Source organism: Jaculus jaculus, chromosome 1, assembly GCF_020740685.1.
Source record: "Jaculus jaculus isolate mJacJac1 chromosome 1, mJacJac1.mat.Y.cur, whole genome shotgun sequence".
Lineage (NCBI taxonomy): Eukaryota > Metazoa > Chordata > Mammalia > Rodentia > Dipodidae > Jaculus > Jaculus jaculus.
The window spans coordinates 98,202,963-98,217,060 of NC_059102.1; the positions used below are offsets into that span (position 1 = coordinate 98,202,963).

The 14,098-nt window shown below is 40.9% G+C and overlaps 1 protein-coding gene and 1 pseudogene across 1 annotated transcript in view; one reads left to right on the forward strand and one right to left on the reverse strand.

The window, feature by feature from the left end:
- Lingo2 (leucine rich repeat and Ig domain containing 2) overlaps nt 1-351 on the reverse strand; it is a 1,280,444-nt gene extending 1,280,093 nt beyond the window's left edge. Inside the window, exon 1 of the mRNA XM_045160274.1 lies at nt 316-351. The gene's annotated coding sequence lies outside the window, so the exon portion shown is untranslated. The remainder of the gene's footprint in view (nt 1-315) is intronic.
- Nucleotides 352-13,402: 13,051 nt separating this feature from the next.
- On the forward strand, nt 13,403-13,792 carry LOC101596316 (annotated as a pseudogene).
- Nucleotides 13,793-14,098: the final 306 nt, after the last annotated feature.

Genomic DNA, 14,098 nt, shown 5'->3' on the forward strand with positions numbered 1-14,098 from the left:
GGAAAAAAAGAAAAAGAAAACCAAAGCCACGCTGGAAATCAGACGACCCAATCGCACACGCACCAGCCAGTGGCTTTCCGAAAGTGCCCACCCTGGATCCTCCCTCGGGCTCCCCGCCGCTCCCCGGGCCGGGCGGTCCGCGCCCGCGGCTCCCCGACTGGCCCGCCCGGAGCGGTTCTCCCGGCCGCGGGCAACTGCGTGGCGACAGCCGCGGGAGAGCCTCGGAACTTGCCTCCAGCCCCCTCCCCATCCCCAACATCCATTTTAAGTTGTTCTCTCTGGAGATTCGCGCCGCGCTTTTGCGGGGTCCGTTACCTGGAGGTGCCGTTCGTTCGCCCCCATGTCCTCAGAACGCCAGGGCAGGGAGGCGGCCAGGCTCGCGGGTCCGTGGGCTGAGGCGGGGCGCACCTGCCCGGCGCCGCGCGCTGCCGGCTTCTCCCGTCACGGGCTGCGGGACCGCGGGCCGAGGGGGGAGCGGGCGCCTTCAAACCTCGCCGGCGGCCGCGGGGTCGGGGACGGGCTCGCCGGCACCCGGAGCCTCCCGGGTCCTGCTCAGGCAACTTGGCCGCCTATCCAGTTTTCTTGTGAAACCCCACCAACGCGCCAGTGCCTCCCGGGGAGCCGCGCCGGGCGAGGACGCCGCTCGTGTCCTGTCCGCGCCGGCCGCCGCTCGTCTCAGGCTCTCCGCACGAGCCCCTCCCCGTTCCCGGCTCCTCTGGGGAGCCCGCCGGGGTCGCGACGAGGCGAGGCGCCCACCCGGTGCTGGACGGAGAGACCGCGCGGGGCGAGGCTTCCGCCCGGCGTCTTCCCAGGGCCGCCCGGGCGCGGAGGTGTCCGCGGCGAGGAAACTTTGAGGGGAAGCGGCCGGCGAGCGTGGAGGGCGGCTGAGGAGGAGCCCGCGGCCGGCAGCACGGAAACGCGGGCGGCGGGCGGCTGGGTCCCCGCGGCCTCGGTCGGCGCGGACCGCGCGCACACGCGCACCGCACACGCACCGCACACACGCGCACCCCCGCGCGCGCGCGCAGCCACACGCACGCCCAGCCCCGCGCCCGCCGCCCCTAGCCGCGGAGACGGCGCGGCGAGCTCCGGCACTCGCGCCGCGCAAGTTAGCGGGTTGCGGGTTGGCTGTTTCTCGGCTCAAAACCCCCTCACGTCCGTGCGGCCACCTCCGGGCTCCCCTCCCTGTCTCCACACCTCCATCCCCGGCTCTTTCCTCCTGGACAGAGATTTGACTGGGACTCCTAGTGAGATCGCAGGACTTCAGCTTAACCGTGCTCCCAAGGACACCCTCCAGGGCCACCTTGACCCTTCTTACCTAGGAAAACTGCAGCGCATCCCCTGGGAGCTGCGGGCCTCCCCGACATGCTTGGCGTAGAAGAACCTCAACATCATTTCCTGGACACAGTGTTCTTTCGGCACACCTTTCCTGTCCATTCCCCTTTATGTAACTTTGCCCCCACCCCCGGGAGATCCTCATGCGAACGTGGGGTGGTTTTGTCAAGAGCTGCCCCGGGTCTGGTGATGGCCAGCTTCTGGAACAGGAACGGGGCTAATTTGGGGTTCTTCACTTATAAGGTAAACGACCCATAAGCAAGTGAACCTCTCAGTGGAGAAAGGGGAGGGGTTGACAGTCTAGAGACCCAGCCCTTTCAGCATCCATTTCCAAGATTTTTGAAACAGAAGTAATAATGCAATTCTTGCTAGCTCCTGCCTCAACTTCTTCCTCTGCCTTCTGTGGCTGAGAAGCATCACGAGTCTGGGCGAGGGAAGCCAGAGAGTCTTTGCTCAGTGAAGCAAGCATCTTAGGATCTTCTACAACTACTTCCCTGCAAAGGATCCATCCAGTGGAAGCTTCTCTTTCCCGGACTGCACAGCAAGAATGCATTGCTCACGGAAAGAGGGAAAGTAAACTTTTCCTATTAGAGCTTGGTTACGTTGCTTTTGTTTTATTTATTTTTTTTAACCCTGATTCTTCTTTATTCTCTGCACATCCTACACCGAATGAGCATTATGTCGCTTTGTAAGCGCTGGACACGCTGAATTGCTGTGGGTTTCTCCGCCAGGGTCTTTGCGAATCTCAGGGGCTTGGGGAAATCCAGGCAGAAAACACCAAAGTGATACAGCATGGAGATGGCGCTAGGTGCATTTGCAGGAAAGTGCGCAGCTCCTCCATGGGCTCCGCCTGAGCCGCTCCTCCAAATCTGGGTGGTTTTTTTTTTTTTGGTTTTTTTTTTTTTTTTTGTTGTTGTTGTTGTTGTTGTTGTTTTTTTTTTTTTTTTTTTTAAGAATGATCCTCCACAAGTTGGAAGCTGGTTGACTGAGGGTAAAATAATGCCCACGTGAAAGCTGACGGTCGAGTTGTGGAATGAAAAAGTGGAACCAGAAGAGGATTTCGAGCAAATGAAATTTCTGTTCCTAATTGCAGCTCAATAATAAAATAATAATCAGTAACAAAACCTTCCAAGGTAAGCCTTGCTTTGCCCTGGTCGGTGGACCAGTACAGCGGAGCAGTCTGAATGAATTTCAGGAATAAATCTGCTTTGGATTTTGTGTGAGCCGGCTTTCTTTGTTGAGGTGAGGAGTGAAGGATCCATCCAGGTTTAACGCTTGGAGAGAGCTAACCACTGGCGACTCCCTGCCACTAACCATTTCTACTGCTGAAGATTTTTCAAAGACTAACTCACAGTCAGATTGCAGGAGTCCAACATCTGCTGGGGCGGGTGGTTCAGGGAAAAGCTTGAAATGAAGCATCAAGACGTGCATATAGGAAAACTGATGTGAACAGTGGATTTGATGTTAAGATGTTAATTGCTATTTAAGAAACATGAAATTTTTTGCCCTTTTTAGATTTGATACTCCTAGATGTATTCTGGACACTGATTCTTTGCAGTGTTTGAAATGGAGGGTCTGCACCTGTGCTTTGACCCTGGTATTAATCTATAAAGTGTCTTTTGATCATGAGGATTGATGCTTTTTGAAGGGTTCTAATTCTTATCTCTAATTAGTAGATGGTCCTGATATGGAAGTGGGGATAAGACTCATTCTTAACTATTTCCAACAAAAAGACATTTTTAAACTATGATTTCTAATTGCATAGCCTCATCAATTAACAAGACAATGTGGCAGTTGATTATGAGATGTGAATTTTGCAGCTTTAAATCAAGAGATTAAACTGATGAAAGAAATTCAACATGTAGAGCAGACAGACACCCTTCCAAAAAGGGTCTGGCTTGAAATTGCCTTCCTGGTTGCTCTTCACATAAAGACCATTGTCTTTTGCTAATTCCCTTTTTAAAAATAGACTTAAGTCATTTACACATACATTAATATTCCAAGGATGCTGTTCAGGCCTTAAGAATGTTGTGGGAAGTCATGTACCATATAGGGAGGAGGCTTTCATTTGTCCTGAGTTGTGGTTTACAAAAATGTGTTGAACCTGTTGTGGTGGTGCACACCTTTAATCCCAGTAATCAGGAGGCAGAGGTAGTAGGATCATGGTGAGTTCAAGGCCACCTTGAGACTCCATAGTGAATTCCAGGTCAGCCTGGGCTAGAGTGAGACCCTACCTTGAAACAACAAAACAACAAACCAAAAACAATTGTCAGGAACATGATGTTCTTGACGAATATTCAATTACTTTCAACAAGAATCATTCATTTACTTCTCTTGTAAAAATGCAATTTCCTCAATGGTTTTCCTCAATTATTTGATTGTTTAAAAATCAAGCACACTTGTTATTCATTACATAAAAATGGAATATAAAAATCATCTTTGCCTCTTCTCCCTCCCTTTTCAGGATCATAGTATTATTCCATTCATTACGCATACACTTGTCATTTATTTACAGAATTGAGAATATACTATTATAACTCAAAGGTCCAGTAAGGTCTACCAGCTCCCAAATCTCAACATCATCAAATGGCAGACAATTACTACCGCATTCTTCTAGTGTTGTCTATTTCTTCATATTCTCTGAAAAGTGCAAAATGACTTTAGCATATATGTTATCTCTTCCAGTGAAGACTCTTTAACCTTTTACTTCCTGAACATTATTGCTCTGTCATATTTGATTTCAGAACACTCTTTTCCTCCCCTGATTCATAGCATTTAACCATTAATGAATTACTTTGCTGTAGATTGAAGTTATTCTTTACTGCCGTGCCTTCCCTACTACACTGGAAACAGGAAAAGCAAGGTTGATGTCATATATGCTGTTCCCCAACACTTAGTAGAGACTCCCACACCAAACACACCAGATGTGATGATGTTAATGATAATGAAAACTTCCATTTATTGAACAACAGCTATGTGATGTGACTTATGTACATCATCAGAGTTAACCTTCTATATCCTCATATTATAGGAAGATTGAAGTTTATGCAAATTTATCAAAGGTAACAAAGCTATTTTGCCACAAATGAGTTAGCATGAAACCTATATCCACTTTACCACAAAGCATGCACTTTTAACCACGTTGCTCAATTTAAATAGGCAGAAACTGACATTTTTAATTAAAGTATTTTTTATTTTAATGTAACAATGTAGAATGAGTTCTAGACTATATGAAATATAGATAATATCTACTTGTGCATACAAGTACTGGAGCAGTGTCATTCCCCTATTATGTTATAATATGATAGTTTGGAGCATTATTTCCATTATAATAAGTACTGAGTTGCAAGTTTCTTTAAAGAGGCTGGGGTCAGGTCTTAATAAGTTTATGGCTGCAGAGAATAAACACATAGAACCATTTAATGAGTCTTTTGTTCATATCTTTGAATTTATTAAGTTTACACTGATATTGCCTATGGTTTCAGATTCCTGACAGTCTTATTTGTAAACTACAGTCTTGTAAAATAGCTCTAAATTTGCTTGGTTTAACTAACAAACATTACCTAAATGCATTTTATATGCCTGGCAATTTCTAAGAGAACTAGATTTACTGACTCATTTAATAGTCACATGCTGATGACAGACCCATTAATTATTGTCTTCAATTGTTAAGGAAGGAGAAAACAGTTACAGAAAATTAAAGTAATTTTGACTAGGAAATATAGCTACCCAAATGGTAAGGGAAAGTTTGAACCTTTGCTGTCTAAAATCAGAGCCCAGATTTAAAATATATATATATATATATGTATATGTATGTATTATTTGGGGGGAAAGGGGAAGACAGAAGAGGGAGGAATGGGCAAGCCAGGGCCTCCTACCACTGCTAACAAATTCCAGACATATGTGCCACTTTGGGTATATGACTTTACATGAGTACTGAGGAATGAAGCCAGGCAGGCAGGCAGGCTTGCAAGCAAGCACCCCTAACCTCTGAGGCATCACTCCAGACCCGGATCTTAGATTTGTAAATTCCAGAAGGTTTGATATTAGTTGGAATGCTCTGAAATCAGGAGCTTGGCTTTTCTGTTCATCACAGGCTCCTCAAGCCAGAAAAGGCCAATAAATCATCACTGGAAAAAACCATGGATAGGACAGTCTTCTAGAGGCAAGATCAAATGTCAATAACAATAAGACTCCTCTTTGTGCTTCCCTCTATGTTAATTGGATGATATTCATTATTATTTAGTTGATTAACAACTCCATGAATCAGGCGCTATTACTATCATTCTACTTGTGATCAAGATTAATACATTTGTTTGCTCAAAGACTCACTGCTGTTCAATACAGGAACAGTTTTAACACAGTAATTGTTGCTTTTACCCATTTTAGTACACTGGCTTTAACTAAGCTATTATTTTAAACTACAATGTTGTTTTTGCAACTAAGACATTTGCTTAAAATTCAGTCACCATTCTAGTGTTTTAATTCAGAACACATGCTGCAACAAAATAAACAGAGAAAAAAAACATAAAGTTGGGATAAATATCTTTCTGCACAGTTGGAGTAATTGCCTGAAGAAAAAAAAAAAACATGTCCGCAATTTAACACTTGCCATCCTCCTAACATAAGTGGGTGCCCTCATAACTCTTTGGACTTTTTTTTTTTTTTTGACAAGGGAGGAAATCAAACAAGGTAATATGATCAGAAAAAAATGTGTAAATATGCCTTTTCTTTTTAACAACTTTAGTCTATTTGAATTCTTATACTGAAGTCATACTTGTTATCTGCAACTATTTCTTTCTGTCAGTCTGTGGATTCAGAAGCTATCATATAAAATGTTAAAGTGCCATTCTCCATTGTACATTAGGGAAATGAAACCACCAATAGATTTTTATTTCAAACCTGGTTCAACTTTCTCTTTTCCTTAAATCCCAAGCATAAAATAATGTTTAGAGTAGTAGTTGAAAATAAAACTAGTTTTATCATGTAGGAACCAACTCCTGATAGGATGACATATCAGGGCAAGGAGTTTTAATGACAAATTAATGAAATATGTAATGGTTAGTATACAAGAAGTATACTACACAGAAGTAGGTACCTTGGGTTTGAATTTGGGATCTCAGATTCAACAGGTATTCAGACTTTTTGAAATTTAATCAAAAATACTATAGGAATATAATAATAGGGCCCTTTCTAAGAGTTGGTAGGGTTCTCCATAGGCCAATGTGTAAAAGGCTTGGCCCTATTGGTACTACTGGAAGATGTAGGTACCTTGTAGAGTTGGGGCCTAGTAGAAGAAAGTTATGGCTTTGTTGGAATGTCACTGAAGGTAATATTGAAGCCTCAGCCTCTTCTGCTTTTCTTTGTTGGTCTAGAGACTATAATGAACAACCTTTCTCCCCCATGAACACCCACCATGATTTACTCAGCTTCCACAAGGCCAAGCAAGCATAAACTAAAGCAATGAAACTCTGTTTCTCCTTACAGGTTGTGTATCTTATGTATTTTTTTAAAAACTTTGTTTATTTTTATTGACTTATTTGGGCGTGACAGAGAGAAAGAGGCAGATAGAAAAGGGGTACGCCAGTGCCTCCAGCCATTGCAAACGAACTCCAGATGCATGCACCACCTTGTGCATCTGGCTTACGTGGATACTGGGGAATTGAGCCTCGAACCGGGGTCCTTAGGCTTCATGGGCAAGCACTTAACAACTGAGCCATCTCTCTAGCCTATCTTAGTTATTTTGTCAGTGATAGAAATCTGACCAACATACCTCTCATCAGTAGGAAACATGAAAACAGGGCTGAAGATTAAGAAGGGAATTACATGCACACTTCCCAGATGGATATGTTCTGAGAAGGATCACAAAGAAAAAAAATGGCAGAAGTCTGAATATGCAAAAACAGAAAGGGAGAAACCTGTGCAAAGTTCTTAAATATGGAATTAAGGACAGATAACTGCAAAGATAGGACTTTGTTAGCCTTGAAGCAATGAGATGTTTAGGCTGAAGTGAATTTTTATATATTGACTAACTCCAGTACCTTAGAATGACTATTTTAAGAAGCAGGGCATTTGAATACATATATTGCAAGCAGATAGAGATAGAGAGAGAGAAAGAAAGTGTATGGGTACACCAGGGTCTCTTGCTTCTTTGTGCATATGGCTTTACATGAGTTTTGGAAATCAACATGAGCTGAAAGAATATGAGAAAATTTTTTAACTGATGAGGTCTTCCCAGACCCTGAAACAGGTCATTTAAATAACTAGAAGATGAAAGGAAGCTGTTTGGATGGGCCCAAATCAAATCTCACTTGTATCCTTAAGAAGACGACTGATTAGGGCTGGAGAGATGGCTTAGCGGTTAAGCGCTTGCCTGTGAAGCCTAAGGACCCCGGTTCGAGGCTCGGTTCCCCAGGTCCCACGTTAGCCAGATGCACAAGGGGGCGCATGCATCTGGAGTTCGTTTGCAGAGGCTGGAAGCCCTGGCGCGCCCATTCTCTCTCTCCCCCTCTATCTGTCTTTCTCTCTGTGTCTGTCGCTCTCAAGTAATAAATAAATAAAAAATGGACAAAAAAAAATTTAAAAAAAAAAAAGAAGACGACTGATTAGAATGCACAGAGAGAGTGGGGTCTATGATCACAGTGAGGACCTTGTGAAAAGGCAGAAATAAGGCAGGCTTTGCAAGCCAAGTAGAGATACTTCAGGAGGAAAGAACCCTGAGTTTGTGCTTCCAGCCTCAGATCTGTGACAAAATACATTCTGATGTCACACCCACTCATCGTGTGGTAATTCAGGGACCTAAGTGCTGGGATTAAAGGTATGGGATACCATGCCAGTAGCTATTACTTTGTTTTGACAGATCTAGAAAACTGACAAAGAAGGAAAGAACAACTAATATGTGGGCTTGGAGGAGCTGCTGGAAGCTTGGTGTGACATTAATAAGCAAATTTTCTTAAGATCACGTTAGAGTAAAAAATATAAAGGAGAGAAGACTGCTCCAGTTTTTGATCAAAGATGTGGTCTGGATTATAGCAGTGAACATAGATACGGAATGAAGTGTAGAAATTCCAGAGAAATGGAAAAGGTAGAAACAACAGTATCCAGGCCCTGATCTCACACTAAGAGCAGTTAATGTAGGAAAATATAAAACCCCTTTTCAAGATCAAGGAGAAAGGATTAATGAATAGGAAAATGCTTTCTAGTGCTTTAAGCAGACTTCACAGACCAACACAAATAAACTCATAAAAGGCCAAAATAAACAATATGTAGCAAACAAATTGTTTTCATAGAGTATGCATTAAGTATATGTATAAGTATGGAGAAAGAAGATTTCTAAGTTGGAGGTTTAAAAACATCTGAAAGGGTGGAGTTGCTTTCTAAAGAAAGTGGTATTTGAGAATGTAAAGTGGAATGGACACAGTGTAAAAAATGAGTAAAAAGCATTAGCCATAATATTATAGGACTATTAAAGGAATATTTATACATGGGGTATGAAACAGTTTGGATAAGACAGTAGAAGGATAAAGAATTAGAAGTATTTTTTAAACTAAATTTAAATGAAAGGTGGTAAATGATCCTGAAATCAGAAATGAATATGAAGATTTCATTATTTTAATATATAAGTGAAACAAGCATCATTGTCTATGTATGGGTTACATGTGTTAGTAAGGATTACAGTCTATCTCAATGATTTAATACCCAAGAAAACATGATATATGGTTTTATAGAAAAAAAAAGTATGGAGTAATCAGAGTCTATACTATATATGACTCTATTGTGTCAGTCCCAAGATGTCCTGTATTGTTCTATACCACGTATCTCCTATTCTCTGGGTCACTTGGGACTCAAGAAATCAGAAGACACTCCATTCATCAAATAGAGTAAGAGAAAGGGAGGGGAATGGTAACCTCAACAATGTCCCACTCAACACTCTGCAAACATAGCTTCACCCAGACATTAGTCATTTGATCGCCAGAACTGAAAAGCAGGCTAAGAGACTGTTCTTTTTTAGCCATGTGGCAATATGCCCAGATTGTAATTACGGATCCGTTATTGAGAGCTAAAGAGAAAATGAATGGTCAAGCTAGAGGCTGTCCATTCTGTTCTTGGGTTATGTTTGGCCTAAATTCATTTTCTGCTAATTGTTTCATAGGTGTTTTATTGTTGTCCTTAAGCTTCTCTAAGTTATTTTTACTGTTCATGATCATTTGTCTCAAATTATAAACATAGATTTCTGTCACTAAAATTTGATCTTGCCTAAATAGAGACTTATGTTAACATGTTGGGACCATTTGGTGTTGCATTCTTTTAGTTTTGTGCACACATAAATGTAAAAATATGGAATTGCAAATGTTTTATTAATAATGCATTCATACAGCAATAATATAAATTGGATTATAAAATAACAAAATCTTCAAGTGAAAGTGCCACATAAAGTACTTTCTAACAGTACAAAGTACCACAAAAGCAAACTTTTGTCACCTTGAAAATATATACATTCAAAAATATTTTGGCCCAGGAAAGAATTCTGTAAATTCCTTTTTGTTATTCCATTACTCACAGTTATGACTCTTAACAGACTATAATTCTGAAGGAATGGTTGTAAATTTGTTTGTTATAGTCCTTAAACTGCCATAAAGCATCAAAAAAATCTTTCTTGGTTAAATTGAATGTTGTACAACACACCTCAACCCTCTGCCAACTGATTCTGGGCTTTCTACACTTTTACAAACATCAAGAAGACAAAGTAAGGCTTCTATTTCAAGAAGTTTACTGACACATGAATAAGCATGTAAGATGGATGTGAGGCTTGTTGCAAGTATGCCAACCCACAGCATTCTTAGTGTGGAGATAAAGCAACATAGTGATCAATGCTGTTGAGACTGTGTTGACAAATTTCAAGTAAGCAATGGACCACTTGTCCAACCCAGTAAAAAAAAAAAAAAAAGAGCATGTGGTAAGATGTAAATGTCTTGTTCTCTTGGAGATGCAAAATTTTGAAATTATTTTTAATCACTTAACACGAATACTGATTAGCATCAGTTGCATATTCATGAGCTATAATGAAGGAAACCCTTGTCTTAGCCTAAGGACAACAGTACCATGGTTAAACTTTCTGTTGTGTTTTTATTTCTCATTATGGTTAAAGTATTAAATTCCAAGATGTTCCACAAAATCTTGAGTGATAGGTGCACTGATTACCCAGCATGCTTTGACTTGATCATTACTTCTTTCATGAAAATAATAAATTTAGTTTAGGAAGTTGGCTCAAGAGTTAAAGATGCTTGTTTGCAAAGTCTGCCAGCCCAGGTTCAATCCCCATCCAGGAGCAAGAAATGGTATACACACACACACACACACACACACACACACACACACAGAAATAAAATAAAAAATAAAATGATAATAATGCAACCTTACCCCAGTACCAGTGTCTAGACTTTTGCTTTTACCAACAATATGCTAAGATTTGACAGAGGGTACCTACAGTTGGCTATATGAAATGCAAAATAATTTCAATCATCCAGAAATTAATTATTCATAATTAGTTCAGAGTTTCTTTTATTTATTTATTTTAGAGAGAAAGAGAGAGACAGATAGGGAGAAAAAGAGAGAGAGAATGAGCATGCTAGGGCCTCTAGCCACTGCAAATGAACTCCAGACACATGAGGCACCTGTGCATCTGGCTTATGTGGATACTAGAGAATCAAAACTGCTTCCTTAGGCTTTGCAGACAAACACCTTAACCAATAATCAATCTCTCCAGCCTTAGAGTTTCTTTTTTGCATATAAGATATACAATATGATAATTTTAAAAAAATATTTATTTTTACTTTTATTTATTTGGGAGCACAGACAGAGAAAGAGGCAGAGAGAGAGAAAATGGGGACACCAGGGCCTCCAGCCACTGCAAACGAAATCCAGATGCGTGCGCCCCCTTGTGCATCTGGCTGATGTGGTTCCTGGGGAATCGAGCCTCGATCCGGGGTCCTTAGGCTTCACAGCAAGTGCCCAACCACTAAGCCATCTGTCCAGCCCCAGTATGATAATTTTGTATGTGTATTCACAAAAGATTACCTTACCCATTCACATTAACTTATCAATAACCAACATCTTTAACTTATTTTTCAATGGAAAGAGGGACTCAAATTCTCCCTCTTTCTCTCTCTATGTTTGTGTGTGTATGCTTATTCATGTGTGTGGGGTTTCACATGAATGATTGTATGTCCATGCACATGTATGCATATTTGTGGAGTCCAGAGGACAATCCACAATTTTTGAGACTTTTCTCATTGTCCTAGAACTTGCCAACTAGGATAGACTGGCTGGACTAGAAAACCCAAGGGATCTGCCTGTTTCCAACTACCATGCCCTATTCTTGCTTCATACACTCCAGAGACCAAACTCAGATCCCCATGCTTTCAAGGCACATGCTTAATTAACTATGCTGCCTCCCCAGCCTTTATGATCTAAACCTCTTTTGACACTTCCAGAGCTACCAGAGGCTTCAGGTGGTGGGAATGTGGAGAACAGGGACCCTATGACAAAACAACACAAAGTAGACTAAAGTTTAGTGGCAGAATGCTTACCTATCATGGAAGAGGTCCTGTATTTAAATTTTTTTTTGTTCATTTTTTTTTTTTATTTATTTGAGAGCAGCAGAGAGAGAAAGAGGCAGATAGAGAGAAAGAGAAAAGAATGGACACACCAGGGCCTCTAGCCACTGCAAACGAACTCCAGATGCATGAGCCGCCTTGTGCAGCATCTGGCTAATGTGGGTCCTGGGGAATCGAGCCTCAAACTGGGGTCCTTAGGCTTCACAGGCAAGCGCTTAACCTCTAAGCCATCTCTCCAGCCCTGTCCTGTATTTTATAACCAACTCTATAAAATATTTTCTCTTAATGTACAAAGTTTAAATTACATAATTATGCATTTTAGACAAAGATAACAGTGTATAGCAAAAAGTTACATAAATGTTACAGCTTGGTTTAGATCACATATATTCCCATTATTATAGACTTGTACCTACATGGAACATAGGTTCTCAGAACTTTATTAATATTATTTATTGGTCCCTGACATCATTCACTATTATTATATACATGGACATTGAAATAAGTAAAATAGGTAACTATTTAAGTTTAATTCTAAGAGTTCAATAGGCAACCACAAATCTATTACCCATAACCAAAGTTGGAAACTTGAAAATAATTTCCATATAATCATACATCATTATTCTTGTGATTGAGCTATCTTTCTACTTCCTTCATTACCTTAAGTCCTAGGTTCATTATTCCTATGGTATACTTTTTTTCATATGTTATCTATATTTTTTCATATTTTAAGAGATAGTTTTATCTATGTGGTAATTTTATGGAAAATTATTCCATTTAATCCTTGAGATTTATGCTTTCTTTTTGTTCTAGTTTATAGTATGTGTGTATGTGTGCAGATTATGTGTGCTATGATGTGATGCATATGTAGCCATGTGTGTGTATATATACACACATACTTTGTACAAGTTTGTGGAGGCCAGAGGAGAACATTGGGTGTCCTCTCTTTGCTATCTGCCTGGAACTCACGATGTAGTCTCAGGGTGGCCTCAAGCTCACAGAGATCCTCCTACCTCTGCCTCCCAAGTGCTGGCTGTAAAGGTATGTGCCACCACACCCAGCTTTGCCTGTTTGATTTTTAGCAAACAAACCCTAACAATCCTCCAGTCTCTACCCCTGACAGGACTGTGGTTACAGACACATGTGTTACTTCCTGATTTGATAAAGGAGTGGTCAAACTTTACTATTACTTTATTCATCTGTTCTCTTATAATATTATAATTATAAGGCACTTCTAATTGTTTTTCAATCTCTCTTTAAATATATGAACTCCTTCTACCTCTAGTATAGCTAGCTACATGCCATTGATCAGCTTCAGGTCTGAGATTTAAATTTATAAGTGCACTGAATTACATTATTATGCTAATTATAAAATGAGGTTTCAGGATCACCTTTAGAAAACTGAGTTTCCATTTGGTGTGCTACAGATTTGAGTGTGTTTTTTCCTCAGGTAAAACATGGCTAAAAGCTTACAGAGTAAATGGAAAAGGAAGACGCTTGCTGAAAAGAGAAAAACGAATACCCCAAAGGAGTTCAACAGATTTAAAAGTATTCTGAAAGTTGATAGTGATGCTGTAATGGAAGATGTTCAAGAGATAACAAACTGTGGTGGTACCCAAATAGTGCTAGGAGAAAGTACAGTATATGATGGAAGAGAAGAAAGATGACAAGAAAATGGAGGCTGAGATTAAGAGAAACAAAAGTCTCTTCTAGACAAGACTGGTCAGTACCCAATGTGGATGAACAAGAGACAGAAGAAAAAGCTGAAGGCCAAGTGAGAAAAATGAAGGGGGAAGAACAAGGCAAAGTCAGCAAAGGGTCTGGTCTGGTGGACACCTCACACATGACCTACCAGATCTAGTAGATGTTTTTCATATGAGAGTGCCAGACCAGAGCAGACAGGGATTGCAATGTGTATGTTGACTTCATCTCTCAAAAAATGGAAAATAAAATAAATTTTAAAACATAAATGAAAAAGAGCTGGAGAGATGGCTTAGCTTTTAAGAAAGCCTAAGGATCTAGGTGCTATTCTCCAGGTCCCGTGTAAGCCAAATACACAAGGTGGCACATATGTCTACAGTTCATTTGCAGTGGTTAGAGGCCCTGGTAAATCCATTTTTTTCTCTCTCTCCCTTTCTCTCTCCTCCCTTTCT